This window comes from Dendrobates tinctorius, unplaced genomic scaffold (assembly GCF_039654945.1).
Source record: "Dendrobates tinctorius isolate UK_male_01 unplaced genomic scaffold, ASM3965494v1 ptg000034l, whole genome shotgun sequence".
NCBI classification, from domain to species: domain Eukaryota; kingdom Metazoa; phylum Chordata; class Amphibia; order Anura; family Dendrobatidae; genus Dendrobates; species Dendrobates tinctorius.
The window spans coordinates 22,602,730-22,620,158 of record NW_027361702.1 but is presented as its reverse complement, the minus strand read 5'-3'; the positions used below and the strand labels follow the sequence as shown (position 1 = coordinate 22,620,158).

Sequence of the window (17,429 nt, the reverse complement as noted above, 5' to 3'; positions counted from 1 at the left end):
CGTGCAAGCGAACCACCTGTTGCAAAAACAGAGGCACCAATTCAGAGGAAGACGGCAACTTAGGGAGTGGTACAAGATGAACCATCTTAGAGAAACTATCACAAATCACCCAAATAACAGTCATCCTTTGAAAGACAGGCATATCAGAGATGAAATCCATTGAAATATGGATCCATGGCCTCTTGGGGACAGGCAAAGGCATCAACAACCCACTAGAGCGAGAACACGATTTAGACCGGGAGCACGTCCCACAGGACTGCACAAAATTCCTGACATCACGAGACAAGGAGGGCCACCAAAAAGACCGACTCACCAGATCTCTAGTACCAAAAATACCTGGATGACCAGTCAAAGCAGAGCAATGAACTTCAGACATCACTCTCTTCTTCCACTGGTCAGGAACATACAACTTTCCACTGGGACAACGCTCAGGTTTGTCCTCCTGGAACTCTTCCAGAGCACGTCTCAAATCGGGCGAGATGGCAGAAAGAACTACCCCTTTGCCTAAGATGGTAGCAGGCTTGGTCACCACAGGAGAATCAGCAAAGAAGCTCCTAGAGAGGGCGTCAGCCTTGACATTCTTAGTTCCAGGAAGAAAAGAAACCACAAAATCAAAACGTGTAAAAAAACAAGGCCCATCTAGCCTGTCTAGGGTTCAAGCGCTTAGCCGACTCTAGGTAAATCAAATTCTTGTGGTCAGTGAGGACCACGACTTGATGCTTAGCTCCCTCCAACCAATGTCTCCACTCCTCAAATGCCCATTTCATGGCTAACAGTTCCCGATTCCCCACATCATAGTTACGTTCAGATGGAGAGAACTTTTGGGAAAAGAAAGCACAGGGATTCATTTTAGATGTTACAGGATCCTTTTGGGACAAAACAGCTCCTGCACCAATCTCATAAGCATCCACCTCTACCTGGAACGGAAGTGAGACATCAGGTTGCCGAAAAACCGGGGCGGAGGTGAATCTTCGCTTCAGCTCCTGAAAGGAAGAAACAGCCTCCGGAGACCAATTTAACACATCAATACCCTTCTTAGTCAAATCAGTCAATGGCTTGGCAATACTAGAAAATTTTGCTATAAATTTCCGATAAAAATTAGCAAAACCCAAAAACTTCTGGAGGGCCTTCAAAGAAGTGGGCTGAACCCAATCGTAAATGGCCTGTACCTTGGCCAGGTCCATTTCAATAGTTGACGGGGACAAAATAAATCCCAAAAAAAAAATCCTCTGTACTCCAAAAAGGTATTTAGATCCTTTGACATACAGGGAATTCTCCCTCAAGATCCGGAACACAGTCCGAATATGTTCCACATGAGAATCTCAATCCTTGGAGAAGATCAAATTATCATCCAGATAGATAATCAAAAATTTATCGACAAAATCTCGGAAAATATCGTTCATGAAGCACTGGAAGACAGAAGGGGCATTAGTGAGCCCAAAAGGCATCACCAGGTACTCAAAATGTCCCTCCGGAGTATTAAACGCCGTCTTCCATTCATCCCCATGCTTAATGCGAATAAGATTATACGCCCCCCTGAGGTCAAGCTTGGTAAACCAGCAAGCACCTTTAACTCTGGAGAATAGATCAGAAATCAGGGGTAACGGATACTGATATTTAGCAGTAATTTTGTCGAGAGCACGATAATCAATACAAGGTCTTAATGATGCATCCTTTTTGGCTACAAAAAAAAAAACCGGCACCTAAGGGTGACGAGGATGGTCTAATATGACCCTTCTCCAACGCCTCCTTAATATAGGATCGCATAGCCTCGTGCTCGGGTACAGATAAATTGAAGAGCCGACCCTTGGGAAATTTACACCCCGGGCTCAGTTCAATAGCACAGTCATAACTCCTATGAGGAGGCAGAGACGCAGACTCATTCTCACTAAATACATCATAAAAGTCCGCCAAATAATCAGGAACATCATGCGACTGAGGAGAGGTGGAAAACACCGGAGCGTCACTAAAGGCACACCGACAACCCCAACTCACCACAGACACAGATTTCCAATCCAAAACTGGATTATGAATTTGTAACCAGGGAAACCCCAGAACAATAGTATCATGCAGATTATGTAACACCAAAAACCTGCAATTTTCTTGATGGTCTGGGGCGACCCGCATTACCACCTGGGTCCAAAACTGAGGTTTATTTTTAGCCAAAGGAGTAGCATCAATCCCCCTCAAAGGGATAGGCGTCTGCAGAGGTGTTATCGGAAATCCATAACGTTTAGCAAAATCCAAGTCCATTAGGTTTAGGGCTGCTCCCGAATCCACAAAAGCCTTGGCGGAAAATGTGGACAGGGAGCAGATCAGAGTAATAGCCAGAAGAAACTTAGGTTGAACACCACCAACAGAAAACGTGTGTGCAAAGCGTTTCTCGCGTTTAGGACAGACAGAAATAATATGCGAGGCATCTCCACAGAAAAAACACAACTTATTACGCCTTCTGAACTCCTGACGCTGCTCTTTGGAAGAAACTCTATCACATTGCATAGGTTCAGACATCTGTTCAACAGGTGGCAACACCTCTCGTGCAGCTCTGCGTTCGCGTAAACGCCGATCAACCTGAATGGCTAAAGACATAGAATCATCAAGACCAGAGGGAACAGGAAATCCCACCATAGTATCTTTTACGGCTTCTGACAACCCCTTCCGAAAGAGAGCAGCCAAGGCACTATCATTCCAGGTAGTAAGTACCGCCCACTTTCAGAACTTTTGACAGTACAACTCTGCAGAATCACGACCCTGGTTCAATGCCAGCAGGGTCTTTTCAGCCTGATCAATGGCATTAGGTTTGTCATACAACCACCCCAAGGCCTGAAAAAATGCGTTCACATTAGTCAGAATAGGATCATCTGGTTTCAAAGAAAACGCCCAATCCTGGGGATCGCCACGCAGCAAAGAGATGACAATTTTAACCTGCTGCGCGGAGCTCCCTGACGAGTTAGGCTTCAAGGCAAAAAATAATTTACAATTATTTTTGAAATTCAAAAATTTAGACCGATCCCCAAAAAATACATCAGGTGTAGGAATCTTTGGTTCAGCAGCATGTGAATGAGCAAGGTAGGCGGAAATTCCCCGCACTTCCGCAGCGAGCTGCTCCACACGATCAGACAATTGCTTTATCTCCATTGAGAGAAAAAAAAGAAATTCCCCCTACGGCCTCAGAGATATAGAGGAAAAAATATACACACTTTTTTTTTTTTATACAATTCTTTCCTGCTATTGAGTACCCTAGAATCTGCGGTATGGCGGGTGATTCTGTTATGATTGAGTCACCGTAGGAGGCAAAAATAGTAATGCTAGCTAAGTCCAGAAAACCAGAGAAGTTGGCAGCTATCGGATTGCAGACCCCTGAACCTATCAACACAACTAGCAGTAGCCGTGGGGGGCTCCTACGATGCCCTAGGCCCCTCGATCACAGCCAGAGGACTACATAGCCTAAAGACAGAAAGGGAAATCTAAACTGCCCCAGTGCAGACCCCAAAGTAAAAGGCAGCCCCCACATATAATGACGGTGAAGCAAGAAGAAAGAACAAAACACAGACAGAAAGATAGACTGAGCAAAGATGGGGCCCACGCTAGCTTAGATAGGAAAGGACAGGAAGGCTGCTGTCTGCAATCCGTGAAAAACCCTATGAAAATAAGAGCCAACAAACTGACAGTAAAAAGGCCCTGAAGACACTAGGCTTCAAAAAAAGCTATGTCAGTACTCAGGAATATTCTGAAGACAGAGCAACAGGCAAAAGGAGATTCAGCTAACCCCAGCAGGGAATGTCAGAATCCAGAAAAGCAAGGAAAACAAAACACTAATGCAAAAAGGCAAAGCAGAAATCTTAGCTTTAGATGAGCAGGAATCAGACTGGTTTCCTAGAAGTCCACAGAGAAATCACCTGCAGGCCAGAAGGGCGTCGGCAGCCTTATATCCAGTCATTAACTCCACTCAGCCAGTCATCATCATCAGCCCCAGGTGTTTGACAATCAGGCTCACTAAGTTTCTTCATCAGAAGAGGGAGTTCCTCGGGCCTCAGTAGTGAAGGGGAAAATGAACTCACAACAGTCTGGGACCATCGAAGGAACGCTCCACGACTGCTGCTAGTTGTGTGGTTAAGATCAGGGATCTGCAATCTGTATATTTACCAACATCTCTGGTTTTCTGAGACTTAGCTTGTTGTTTTTTTCCTCCTCGGTGACCCATTCATAACAGAGTACTTTACCGAGAGTCTCCACAAAGGGCATATTAGCCCTTCTGTTTCACCTGTGGCGGCGGGCTTCTTTTTTGTTAAGAAAAAAGATGGTTTGCGGCCGTGCCTCGACTTTCGGGAATTAAACAAAATTACTGTGAAAAATACATACCCTCTCCCCCAATTCCTGATCTATGTAACCAACTCACCGGGGCCAAGTGGTTCTCTAAACTGGATTTACGTGGGGCATACAACCTTATAAGAGTTCGGGAAGGGGACGAATGGAAAACAGCATTCCTGACGACTAAAGGGCTGTTCGAAAACTTGGTTATGCCCTTTGGTCTCACCAACGCTCCTGCTGTTTTTCAGAATTTTATTAATGCAATTTTCTCTGATTTAATTGGTCGTTTTGTGGTCATCTATTTGGATGACATTCTGGTGTACTCGGTGGACAGTCAATCTCACTTGCACCATTTGCGGATGGATCTCCTGAGACTGAGGGAGAATCATTTGTATGCCAAGTTGGAAAAATGCTCATTTTTCATGCAAGAAGTATCCTTTCTGGGGTTGATTGTGTCAGGGTAGGGGTTCTGCATGGATCCTAAGAAGGTCCAGGCTGTTACAGATTGGGTGAAGCCTCATGACTTGAAAGGGTTGCAGCGATATTTAGGCTTTGCTAACTTTTATAGGAAATTTATTAAGGGCTTCTCGCAGGTGGTAAAGCATCTAACGGACCTCACTCTCAAGGGAGCTGATGTAAAAAATTGGTCTGTAGCTGCAAAAAATTCTTTCATGACATTAAAAAAGTGCTTTTCTTCAGCCCCTGTATTGGTACACCCCGACCCGTCAAGACCTTTTATCGTGGAGGTTGACGCCTCGGAAGTAGGGGTGGGGGCAGTTTTGTCTCAGGTCCCTCCTACCCTTACTAATCTGAGGCCTTGCGCCTTCTTCTCTAAAAAATTTTCCTCTGCCGAGAGAAATTACGATATCGGCAATAGAGAGTTGTTGGCGGTAATATTGGCTTTTGAAGAATGAAGGCATTTCCTGGAGGGGGCTATTCATCCCATTACAGTCATCACTGATCACAAAAACTTGGCCTATATCGAGTCTGCCAAGAGATTGACCCCCTAAAAGGCTTGTTGGATACTTTTTTTTTTTCTCGATTTCAGTTTACCATCACATTCCACCCGGGATCTAAAAACAGCAAGGCTGATGCCTTATCTTGAAGCTTTGATTCCCCTCCAGAACCTCCCTCCTCCATTCTTCAGCCAGGAGTAGTGGTGGCCGAAATCTCATCTGAGTTACAGAGAGAGATTTTAGAGGCCCAGGCTTGGGCTCCGGGTGGTAAACCCCCGGGTAAATTATTTGTACCGGAACGTTTTCGTCTCGGACTTATGCAGGAATTTCACGATTCTATGTTGACTGTTCACCCTGGGATTGCAGCTACCCAGGGGGCAATTGCATGGGGTTTCTGGTGGCCCTCTATGGTAACAGATATTAAAAAGTTTGTGACTGCATATGGGGTGTGCGCTCGTTCTAAATGTTCTCAGGTCCTGCCGGCCAGGGAGTTGGTGCCTTTGCCAATTCCGGATAGACCATGGACACATTTGTCCATGGATTTTATCACAAATCTTCCTCCTTCCAGGGGCAACTTGGTGATATGGGTGGTGGTGGATAGGTTTTCAAAACAAGCCCACTTTGTACCTCTCCCCGTATTACCATCTGCTGAAACCCTGGCCCGCTTATTTATGCAGCATATAATTCGGTTGCATGGAGTGCCTATGAATGTGGTGTCAGACAGAGGGGTACAGTTTGTAGCCAGATTCTGGAGGGCTTTTTGCAAAAAGCTGGGGATTTCGTTGTCCTTCTCCTCTGCCTAAAACCTAGAGTCTAATGGACAGACGGATGCTTGGCCTCTTCCAGGCAGGAGGACTGGTGTGAGGTATTGCCCATGGCAGAGTTTGCATTCAATGGTCGTGTGAGTCAATCTACTGGGAAGTCTCCCTTTCAGATCAACTATGGGTTTAACCCACATTTTGGAGAGTTTTCCCGCATGGATTCAGGATGTCCTGGAGCTGAGAGTGCAACACAACGTGTTAGAATTCTTTGGAGGGAGGTTCAGAGGAATATTTCCAAGGCCCAGGAAAACTATAAGCGGTTTGTTGACAGGAGAAGGGGGTCAGGTCCAGCATTTGCAGTAGGGGAGAAGGTGTGGCTATCCACCCGCAATATCAAGCTTAAGATATCATCTATAAACCTGGGCCCCAAGTTTATTGGCCCATACAAAGTTGTGGAGGTTGTTAACCCAGTAGCCTACCGACTGCAGCTGCCCACCTCCTTTAAAATTTCTGATGTATTCCACAGGTCCCTGTTAAAGCCTGTGGGGATGGTGAGAGAGGATCCCTCATCAAATGCTCTGCCAGGGCTGGTAGAGGGGCAGCTGGAGTATGAACTAGGGCACATTGTCGACTCCCGGTGGGTGCGTTGGAGACTCCAGTATCTGATACACTGGAATGGGTACTCTTGGAGGATCGGTCATGGGTTCCGCCCAGTTCAGTGCATGCCGATCGTCTGGTGCGGGCTTTCCACGCCAGATACCCAGACAAGCCTGGGGGTCCAGTGGCCCCCCGTTAAGAGGGGGGGTACTGTCATGGTTTGAACAGGGTTCTTGCCCTGCACTCACAGGGTTAAGTGTTCGTGTCCTCTTTCTGGATCTGGGAGGGGTATTTATACTCACTATTTACCAGGGTTCTCTGTCAGCTATACTGTTGTTCTGGTGTGTCTGACCCCTGGTGTGCGTGTATTCTGCGTTGCTTGTTTGCTTTCCGTGTATGACTCGGTCCGTTCCCTCACTCTGTACTCCGTCTCTCATTTTGGTACTATTGTCTTTTCTGGTTCTGACCTCCTGGCTTGGCTATCGTTACTCCGTTACAGTTTGTCCCTATTGTACCGTCTATTGCCCGTTCTGGTTTTCTTATCTATTGCTACGCCCTGACTATCCATTCTGTCTAATCCTTTGGTACTGTATTGCTATCTCGTGCTTTGACCTGGCTTGATCTGGTTTCTGTCTCTGTCTATGCCTGTTGGTAACACTGCCCTGTAGTTACCTTTTTAAGAGTTTCCCTGCAGCTCCTGGCTCTGTGGAGCTGAGGCCACGCCCCCAGCAGTCACGTGCTTCAGGTCCTGTGAGCTTGGAGCATGCATCATCACCACTGAGACCCCGCTCCACAGGTATCTTTGTGCACAGTCTTTGTACTCAGGACACGCGCACTGGCTCAGTGAGCAAGTGCTGTGCGGTGTTCCTGGCAATATAATTGCCATAAATTGTCTGTCACCCACTTCCCTCTGGATGTCCCCGAATCCCACAATCCACTGCGCCGTACCGGATGTACGCCGACCGCCATATTGGAATACCCAAGTGATGCCTCTTGGAACCAGGACGTAGCTGCGATCCCGAATCTCAGCTGCCGCTCGGATCCAAGCCAACGCTGTGATTCTAACCGCTGCTGGGATCCCAGCTGCCGCTCGGATCTAGGCTGCCGCTGCGATCCAGAACGCTGCTGCTATGCCGACCACTACTGGGATCCCGGCCGCTGCTTGGATCCCGGCCGCCACTCGGATCCCAGTTTCAGCTCGGATCCATGCCGCCGCTGCGATCACAAGGCTGTGAAAGGGGTATAAAGAGGGGGTATAACAAGAGGGGTGTAATGAGAGGGTGTAATGAGAGGGATGCCACCGCCGGACCCCCGCCAGGACCCACCGCCTGACTACATGTGCCGGATCCCACCACTGCCTGCCCACCCACCTCCATGCAGTCACAGCCCGCAGGAAAGACCGCAGCTTGAGGCCTGTGCTGGAGATTGAGTGCGGCCACCCTCTTGTGGCGCCGCACACCATCTCCAACACAGGCCGCAAAACAACGTCTTTCCTGCCTGTTGTGAGAGGGGTATAATGAGAGGGTGTAATGAGGGGGGAGTAATGAGAGGGATGCCGCCGCCAGACCCCCGCCAGGATCCATCGCCTGACTACACGTGACGGATCCCGCCGCTGCCTGCCCACCCACCTCCATGCAGTCACAACCGGCAGGAAAGACCGCGGCTTGAGGTCTGTGCTGGAGATTGGGTGCGGTCACCCTCTGGTGGCGCCGCACACCATCTACAGCACAGGCCGCAAAACACCGTCTTTCCTGCTGGATGTGATTGCACGGAAGTGGGTGGGCCGCCACCCCCAGTGCCACAAAGCTGCCTCCATCATGATGTTACTGCCCGGGAACACATCTGGTCTACTATATAATCGTCTAATTCTGTCTGTCTGTCTGTAACGGAAATCCCATGTTGCTGATTGGTCACGGCCGGCCGCGGCCAATCAGCGACAGGCGCAGTGTGCAGGCACAGTCCAGAATTCGAAGGATGCACACCACCGCTACCATCGGGAGATCAGCGGCGGTTGCCGCGTGTCATCTCCGGCCGCACTGACGTCAGCAGCGACACAGTCGGGAGTTGACCGGCGCTAGCTGGTACCCAGGGTCTGGAGGAGAGGAGACTCGTCTGGACCCTGGGTACCATAAACCTGTTAAAAATAGAATTAAAATAAAAAATAGTTATATACTCACCTTCCGACAGCCTCCGGACTCTTTCTTTTCTCTCACCCCATCACAGTATGATTTTCCGACTGTAATCCCCATCACAAAGTGCTCCATACAGAATAATGAACCCCATATATTGCTCCATCTAATATATAATTGCCAATCGGCTCTGTCACAGCTTCAGGTGACTGTGCCGCTATCCCACAATCCACCGCGGCTGGAAGCTGTGACAAAAACAGCACCGCTATTCCGTCTGGAGATCAGCAGCGCTCGCATCGGAACTACGCCGACTGCCATATTGGAACACCCAAGTTATGGGTATTCCGATATGGCGGCTGGGATTCAAATCCCCTGCCAAAGCCACGCGGCATCGCTCATTGGCTGAGCCACCCGCCGGCTGAGCTAATGAGCGGCCCAGGATTCAAATCCCCCACCCCGCCGGCTGAGCCAATGAGTGGTGTCACGTGGGATTTGAGTTCACCAAACTCCCGATGCAATAGCATCGGGCCTATTTCTAGTACAGTATAATGGGCATCACATAGTGCTCCATACAGTATATTGATCCCCATATATTGCTCCATACAGAAAAATGGGCACTACATATTTCTCCATACAATATAATGAGCACTACATAGTGTTCCATGCAATGTAATGGACCCACATAGTGCTCCGTACAGTATGATATCCCCATGTAGTGCTCCATACAGTATAATGGCCCTGGGGAAGAAAAGGAGGAGAAAAATGATATTGTGGTCCGAATATATGAACAAAAATAAAGTTTATTGAATAAACTATTGCACAACAGGTGTAAAGGGGAAGGGAGTGACACACATCACAAGAAGTGCTGTAAAAAAACTGGGTCACACAAACATGGGCATAGCTGCATATATGATGATCCCATCACGTAATCTGACTCTGATGACATTTGCCTGGGGTGTATAGGGGGACTATACAAGTATATACACTGCAAAAAAGGACAGCAGTATTTACCTGCCCAGGTCTCAAAACTAATGCATCAGGATGCAGCAAACCCATGTAGTTTACATTTTGTATGTCAGACATTGTTGCCCTTTTTTGCTGTGTTTATTCTTGAATTTTGGGGGAATTTCAATTCCTCTTACTGTGGTTTTTACCATTAATTTATAGAATATACAAGTAACTACAAAAAAAATCCTTGATAATATGGAATGGCCTATATTGGCAGGTTCATGATATTCATCTTCTTTATGTGACTGTGTTTTTAGGGTGTGTAAGGCAGCGCTCACTGAGTGCATTGGGGAACGCCAGCTTGGCAGCGCTATAACATACAGGAAGATTCAGTTTCCTTAAAAGTTCTCCTGGGTTTATTGCTCCATATCCCCAGCAGCACAAACACAGAGTAGTCAGTCTTTAGGTCCAGCAACATAAAATAATAATGTCCATAAACAAGGCTTTGCTCCCTCAGACCCTGTTCACACACAGGCCAGGGCAATGTTCGTTAAACACTCAGTTCCATAGGACAGTACGGTCTCTTACTGACCGGGGTCAGTGCCACTCACGGTTGTGCGATCGTCCACTCTGGAGGTATCTCACAGACCTCGTTCCTCTGGTTCAGGAAAGCCAGCACTGCTTCCCCAGGCTGTGCGATATCCAGCAAGCAGGGTTGGCCTGGAGCCACATACACAGGAGGCCTTCTACCTCCCAGGTCACAGACAACTCTGTTGTGTCCCACCTGGACATATAGAAGTCTGTGCACAAACCAGACTCCCAACACTCTCTCATGTGCGAAACACACCTTCATTATGTAGTTTGCCATCGAGCCTGTCACATAGCGCTCAGATATCAGTGGGCCTCACACAATCCACAAGTGTCCAGTGTCCAAAAGTGTGCGCAGAGATTCAAAATCTCCATTATCCTCTCGTCACTTTTGTCTCAGGCAGCTGTGCCATCGAGCCTGTCACATAGCGCTCAGATATCAGTGGGCCTCACACAATCCACAAGTGTCCAGTGTCCAAAAGTGTGCACAGAGATTCAAAATCTCCATTATCCTCTCGTCACTTTTGTCACAGGCAGCTGTGCCATCGAGCCTGCCACATAGCGCTCAGATATCAGTGGGCCTCACACAATCCACAAGTGTCCAGTGTCCAAAAGTGTGCGCAGAGATTCAAAATCTCCCTTATCCTCTCGTCACTTTGGTCACAGCTGTGCCATCGAGCCTGTCACATAGCGCTCAGATATCAGTGGGCCTCACACAATCCAAAAGTGTCCACTGTCCACAAGTGTGTGCAGAAATTCTAAATATCCCCTGTCCTATAGACACCCTGTACCTTGTTTTACATTACTATATAGTTTGTTGGATTTTGTCTACATTTCTACCAAAAATGAGGAAGGCTGGTGGAAGAGGCCGTGGAATTGGGCGGGGGTTGGCAGCTGGTAATGATGGTGTTGGTGGTGGATCTGATGGTAGTGGCAAGAGCAAAATAGGACCGAATGCAGGAGGTGCAGACCCTGCGTCATCGTCTGGCTACATAAGGCCTCGAACGCTTAGTTTTCTAGGAGTTGGCAAACCGCTTTTAAAGCCAGAGCATCAGGAAAAAGTTTTGTCTTACATTGCTGACTCAGCCTCCAGCTCTATCGCTTCCTCTTCTTCAGTTGTAAAAAGCAAAAGCACTGAGTCGTCATTGGAGGCTCATGTTCATGAACCACACCTTTCCTTGTGTCCTTCACCCCAACCAAGATTGAAGGATGACGCAGGCCATACTACTGATTACTCCATGGAGCTGTTTTCACATACCATGCCTGGATTATCAAGTGAAATGGTGAATTACCCAGGCCAAGATGAATCTGACATGGAGTGCACTGATGCACAGCCGCTGATGGATGATTCTGCTGGTACATTCACTCAGAGCACTACATTGTCCTCGCAGTGTGCAGAGCCAGATTCTGACCCTGATGAGACTCAGGTGCCCCTTCCCGCACACTATACCACCATACACGGTGACACAGAGGAAGGTGCACATGACATAGAAGAGGAGGTGATGGATGACCCAGTTGTTGACCCAGATTGGCATCCATTGGGGGAAGAGGGTGCTGCTTCCAATAGCTCAGATGAGGAGCATCCACAGCAGACATCGACATCACAACAGCTGTTATCTGGCAGGCCCGGAGCACTCCAAAGACAGGTTCCAAACATCAAAAGAGTTGCTGGACAGCTTGTCCAGAGGGTCAAAAGATCACAGCGTGCTAGGCCGCAAAATGTCTGCCAAAGTAGGAAGAGTGCAGTGTGGCACTTTTTTGAACAAAATCCTCATGATCAGGCCAAGGTTATCTGTAAGAAGTGCGCAAAGACCTTTAGCCGAGGGAAAAATCTGAAAAATTTGAATACCAGTTGCATGCTTAGACATTTAACCAGCATGCACTTGCAAGCGTGGACACAACACCAAACCTCAAGTGCCACATGTGCAACTGATCACAACGAAGGTAGTCAGCAACGCTACATTGTTTCCCCCACTGTAAGCCCACCGGTTAGAACAGCAGCAAATGTTGAGGTGTCATTGCAAGACCACAGCAGTCAGGGAATCCCACTGTTATATCAACGAAAGACTGATTCTAGGCCATCAGAAAGAACACCAACTCCATCACCATCATCAACCCTCTCTCAGTCCGCCCTGTCCACCGCTACTTCCACCATATGCAGCTCTCAAGTCCAGCTCACCCTCCCAGACACTATGAGTAGGTCAAGAAAGTACTCAGTCTCTCATCCGCGTACACTGGGTTTGAACGCCCACATTGCCAAACTAATCTCGTTTGAGATGATGCCCTTTCGGTTGGTGGAAAGCACAGCTTTCCGCGAACTCATGGCCTATGCAGTACCACGCTATGACCTACCCAGTCGCCACTTCTTCTCTCGCAAAGCCATCCCAGCCCTCCACCATCATGTGAAAGACCGCATTGTCCATGCACTCAAGCAGTCAGTGAGCGGAAAGGTGCACCTCACAACTGATGCATGGTCCAGTCGGCATGGCCAGGGCCGTTACGTGTCCATCACTGCGCACTGGGTTAATGTGGTGGATGCAGGGTCCACAGGGGACAGCGGTGGTGGGACAGTGCTGCCTAGCCCACGGTATAGGAAACAGTTGGCTGTAGGCGTTCGACCCTCCTCCTCCTCCTCCTCCTCCTCCAGAAGCGAAAGCTCGTCCACAGAGCGCAGTCGTACGAGCACTCCATCTGCAGCTGCCACTGTTGCACACGATGTGTCCCCCTATCGAGCAGCTAGTGGAAAGCGTCAGCAGGCTGTGTTGCAGATGATGTGTTTGGGCGACAGACACACCGCCGAGGTGCTGGCCGAGTACTTGAAGCGACAAACTGAGTCATGGCTGGGCAGTGTACATCTTGAGGCAGGCAAGGTAGTTAGTGATAACGGCCATAATTTTGTGGCAGCCATAGCCCTTTCAAAACTCAGCCACATACCTTGCTTGGCTCACACCTTGAACCTGGTGGTGCAGTGCTTCCTCAAAAATTATCCGGAGTTAACAGCCCTGCTCCAGAAGGTGCGAAGACTGTGCGCGCATATCCGCCGGTCGCCTGTACACTCCGTTCGTATGCAGAAGCTGCAGCGATTGCTCCACCTTCCCAACCACCGCCTCATTATCGACATTGCAACAAGGTGGAACTCCACCTTGCACATGGTGGAGCGGCTGTGCGAGCAGAGGCAGGCCATAATGCATTTGTGGGAGGATACACGGCCAGGCACTTTGAGAGCAGACATGGAGTTGACAGGCGTGCAGTGGTCGAAGCTGAAAGACCTTTGTAAAGTCCTTCAGTGTTTTGAGGAATGCACACGGCTGGTAAGCGCAGACGACGCCATCCTAAGCATGAGCATCCCACTTATGCGTCTGCTCATGCAAACTTTGACGCACCTTAAGGAGCAGGCGTCTGCAGCCAATGTTGATGAGGAGGAAGAGGAGGAGGGAATCCTTGATGACATTCAGCCATTGTCTGCTCAGGGACCTCTCCTGGACGAGGTGGAGGAAGAAGAGGAGGAGGAGGAGGATGATGGGGATGATTACTTAGGGGAGGAGGATGCATCTCGTGGGGCAAGTGAAAATGTTGGCGTGGCAAGGTCTGGTACAGGGTTTGTGCGTGACTGGAGGGATATGGATTTGCCAGAAAGTGCTCCTCCACCCAGCACTCGCAGTGCATCATTGACACTGGGAACATTGGCCCACATGTCAGATTATGCCTTGCGGATCCTAAAAAGGGACCCCCGCATTGCTAAAATGATGAACGATGACGACTACTCGTTGGCCAGCATCCTGGATCCACGCTATAAAGGCAAATTACAAAACATCATGCCACAGGAGAACCTTGACCTAATATTGGCTAATAAACAAGCAACTCTGGTAAATCGGTTGCTTGAGGCATTCCCAGCACACAGCAGCGGTGATGGTTCTCACACGAGCCGTACGGGCCGGGGGCAGCTTGGCAGAGGTGTTCGTGGTGCACACAGCAGAAGTGGCGTTGGAGACAGGGGTTTCATGACAATGTTGTGGACTGATTTTTCAAATACCGCTCACACAACTGGTAATACTGCATCGATGGAAAGTGACAGGAGACAGCAGTTGTCAACTATGGTTACAAACTACTTTTCCTCCCATATCGATGTTCTCCCACACAGGTCATTCCCCTTTGACTATTGGGCCGCTAAACTGGACACCTGGCCTGAATTGGCCCAATATGCCTTACAGGAGCTCGCTTGCCCAGCTGCAAGTGTGCTATCGGAAAGAGTCTTCAGTGCAGCTGGATCAATCCTGACAGAAAAAAGGACCCGTCTGTCAACCCAAAATGTGGATGATCTAACCTTCATTAAAATGAACCATGCATGGGTTTCCAAGGATTTTGTCCCACCTTCCCCTGATGACACATAGGGTGACAGAAAAATGGCTTGCTTTAGTCCATCTCTTCCTGGTACTTCACTTATTTCGCCTTTTGCATCAGCTGAATGTCCAACATCAACATATGCCACTTTCTAAAACTCCCTAACTGTGCTGGCTCCCCCCCATGGCCGGGGTCAACACCTAGCACACGACACCGTGCGAGTGCCGTTGCCCTGGACAGGTGGGTAGGCCGACTCTTGGGCGCGGGCACTGGCACAGGGTCCCTCATAGTGCAATCAAGTGTCTCTGACGGTGGTGGTGCACACCCGCCATCAGACACACCGCTGTACTATGAGGGGCCCAGTGCCAGTACCGACGCCCACGAGTGGGCCCCCCTTGCTTGGGCAGGGCCCCAGCATTTGCAATCTTTACCTCTCCCTGCTCCTCCGCTGTGTAATCTGGGCCGTCAAATCCATACTGGGCCTAACACCGTCTGAGCCTGCCTCCTGAGACATATATTTTGAATGTGTATGCTATCCATACATGTTATCCAGGGATACGGTACCCTTTCTAACCTTTGTGCAATCACGTGCAATCCATACTGGGCCTAACACCGTCTGAGCCTGCCTCATGCTGTATAGACATATATTTTGAAAGTGTACGCTATCCATACATGTTATCCAGGGATACGGTACCCTTTCTAACCTTTGTGCAATCACGTGCAATCCATACTGGGCCTAACACCGTCTGAGCCTGCCTCATGCTGTATAGACATATATTTTGAATGTGTACGCTATCCATACATGTTATCCAGGGATACGGTACCCTTTCTAACCTTTGTGCAATCACGTGCAATCCATACTGGGCCTAACACCGTCTGAGCCTGCCTCATGCTGTATAGACATATATTTTGAATGTGTACGCTATCCATACATGTTATCCAGGGATACGGTACCCTTTCTAACCTTTGTGCAATCACGTGCAATCCATACTGGGCCTAACACCATCTGAGCCTGCCTCATGCTGTATAGACATATATTTTGAATGTGTACGCTATCCATACATGTTATCCAGGGATACGGTACCCTTTCTAACCTTTGTGCAATCACGTGCAATCCATACTGGGCCTAACACCGTCTGAGCCTGCCTCCTGAGACATATATTTTGAATGTGTACGCTATCCATACATGTTATCCAGGGATACGGTACCCTTTCTAACCTTTGTGCAATCACGTGCAATCCATACTGGGCCTAACACCGTCTGAGCCTGCCTCATGCTGTATAGACATATATTTTGAATGTGTACGCTATCCATACATGTTATCCAGGGATACGGTACCCTTTCTAACCTTTGTGCAATCACGTGCAATCCATACTGGGCCTAACACCGTCTGAGCCTGCCTCATGCTTTATAGACATATATTTTGAATGTGTACGCTATCCATACATGTTATCCAGGGATACGGTACCCTTTCTAACCTTTGTGCAATCACGTGCAATCCATACTGGGCCTAACACCGTCTGAGCCTGCCTCATGCTGTATAGACATATATTTTGAATGTGTACGCTATCCATACATGTTATCCAGGGATACGATACCCTTTCTAACCTTTGTGCAATCACGTGCAATCCATACTGGGCCTAACACCGTCTGAGCCTGCCTCATGCTGTATAGACATATATTTTGAATGTGTACGCTATCCATACATGTTATCCAGGGATACGGTACCCTTTCTAACCTTTGTGCAATCACGTGCAATCCATACTGGGCCTAACACCGTCTGAGCCTGCCTCCTGAGACATATATTTTGAATGTGTACGCTATCCATACATGTTATCCAGGGATACGGTACCCTTTCTAACCTTTGTGCAATCACGTGCAATCCATACTGGGCCTAACACCGTCTGAGCCTGCCTCATGCTGTATAGACATATATTTTGAATGTGTACACTATCCATACATGTTATCCAGGGATACGGTACCCTTTCTAACCTTTGTGCAATCACGTGCAATCCATACTGGGCCTAACACCGTCTGAGCCTGCCTCATGCTGTATAGACATATATTTTGAATGTGTACGCTATCCATACATGTTATCCATGGATACGGTACCCTTTCTAACCTTTGTGCAATCACGTGCAATCCATACTGGGCCTAACACCGTCTGAGCCTGCCTCCTGAGACATATATTTTGAATGTGTACGCTATCCATACATGTTATCCAGGGATACGGTACCCTTTCTAACCTTTGTGCAATCACGTGCAATCCATACTGGGCCTAACACCGTCTGAGCCTGCCTCATGCTGTATAGACATATATTTTGAATGTGTACGCTATCCATACATGTTATCCAGGGATACGGTACCCTTTCTAACCTTTGTGCAATCACGTGCAATCCATACTGGGCCTAACACCGTCTGAGCCTGCCTCCTGAGACATATATTTTGAATGTGTACGCTATCCATACATGTTATCCAGGGATACGGTACCCTTTCTAACCTTTGTGCAATCACGTGCAATCCATACTGGGCGTGAGAACGGCTGGCGAGCTGTTAAGCAAGCTACAGCACCTGTCCAGACAAGTACAGGGATTCCCTAGAGAAGAGACTTATTTGATTGTTTTCAATGTTGGGATAGCAATTTTTGGGGAGCACTATACTCTGGAGAATGATAGATGGGGCCCACCATACACTGGAACATTCCAAAGGTGGACATCAGACACTGGAGCAGCATTTACAGGGCCCATTATACACTAGAGCATTAGAAATGGGGCCCATTATGTTTGGAGCATTATTTG

The 17,429-nt window shown here is 48.4% G+C and overlaps 1 long non-coding RNA gene across 4 annotated transcripts in view; it reads right to left on the bottom strand.

Moving 5' to 3' along the window:
- The window catches only part of LOC141087561 (uncharacterized), an 84,710-nt gene extending 74,171 nt beyond the window's left edge, over positions 1-10,539 (bottom strand). Inside the window, exon 1 of one of the 4 annotated variants that reach the window (XR_012231693.1) lies at positions 10,295-10,539. This is a non-coding gene — a long non-coding RNA (uncharacterized lncRNA). The remainder of the gene's footprint in view (positions 1-10,294) is intronic. The other 3 variants (XR_012231692.1, XR_012231695.1, XR_012231694.1) reach the window with 3 other exon arrangements.
- Positions 10,540-17,429: the final 6,890 nt, after the last annotated feature.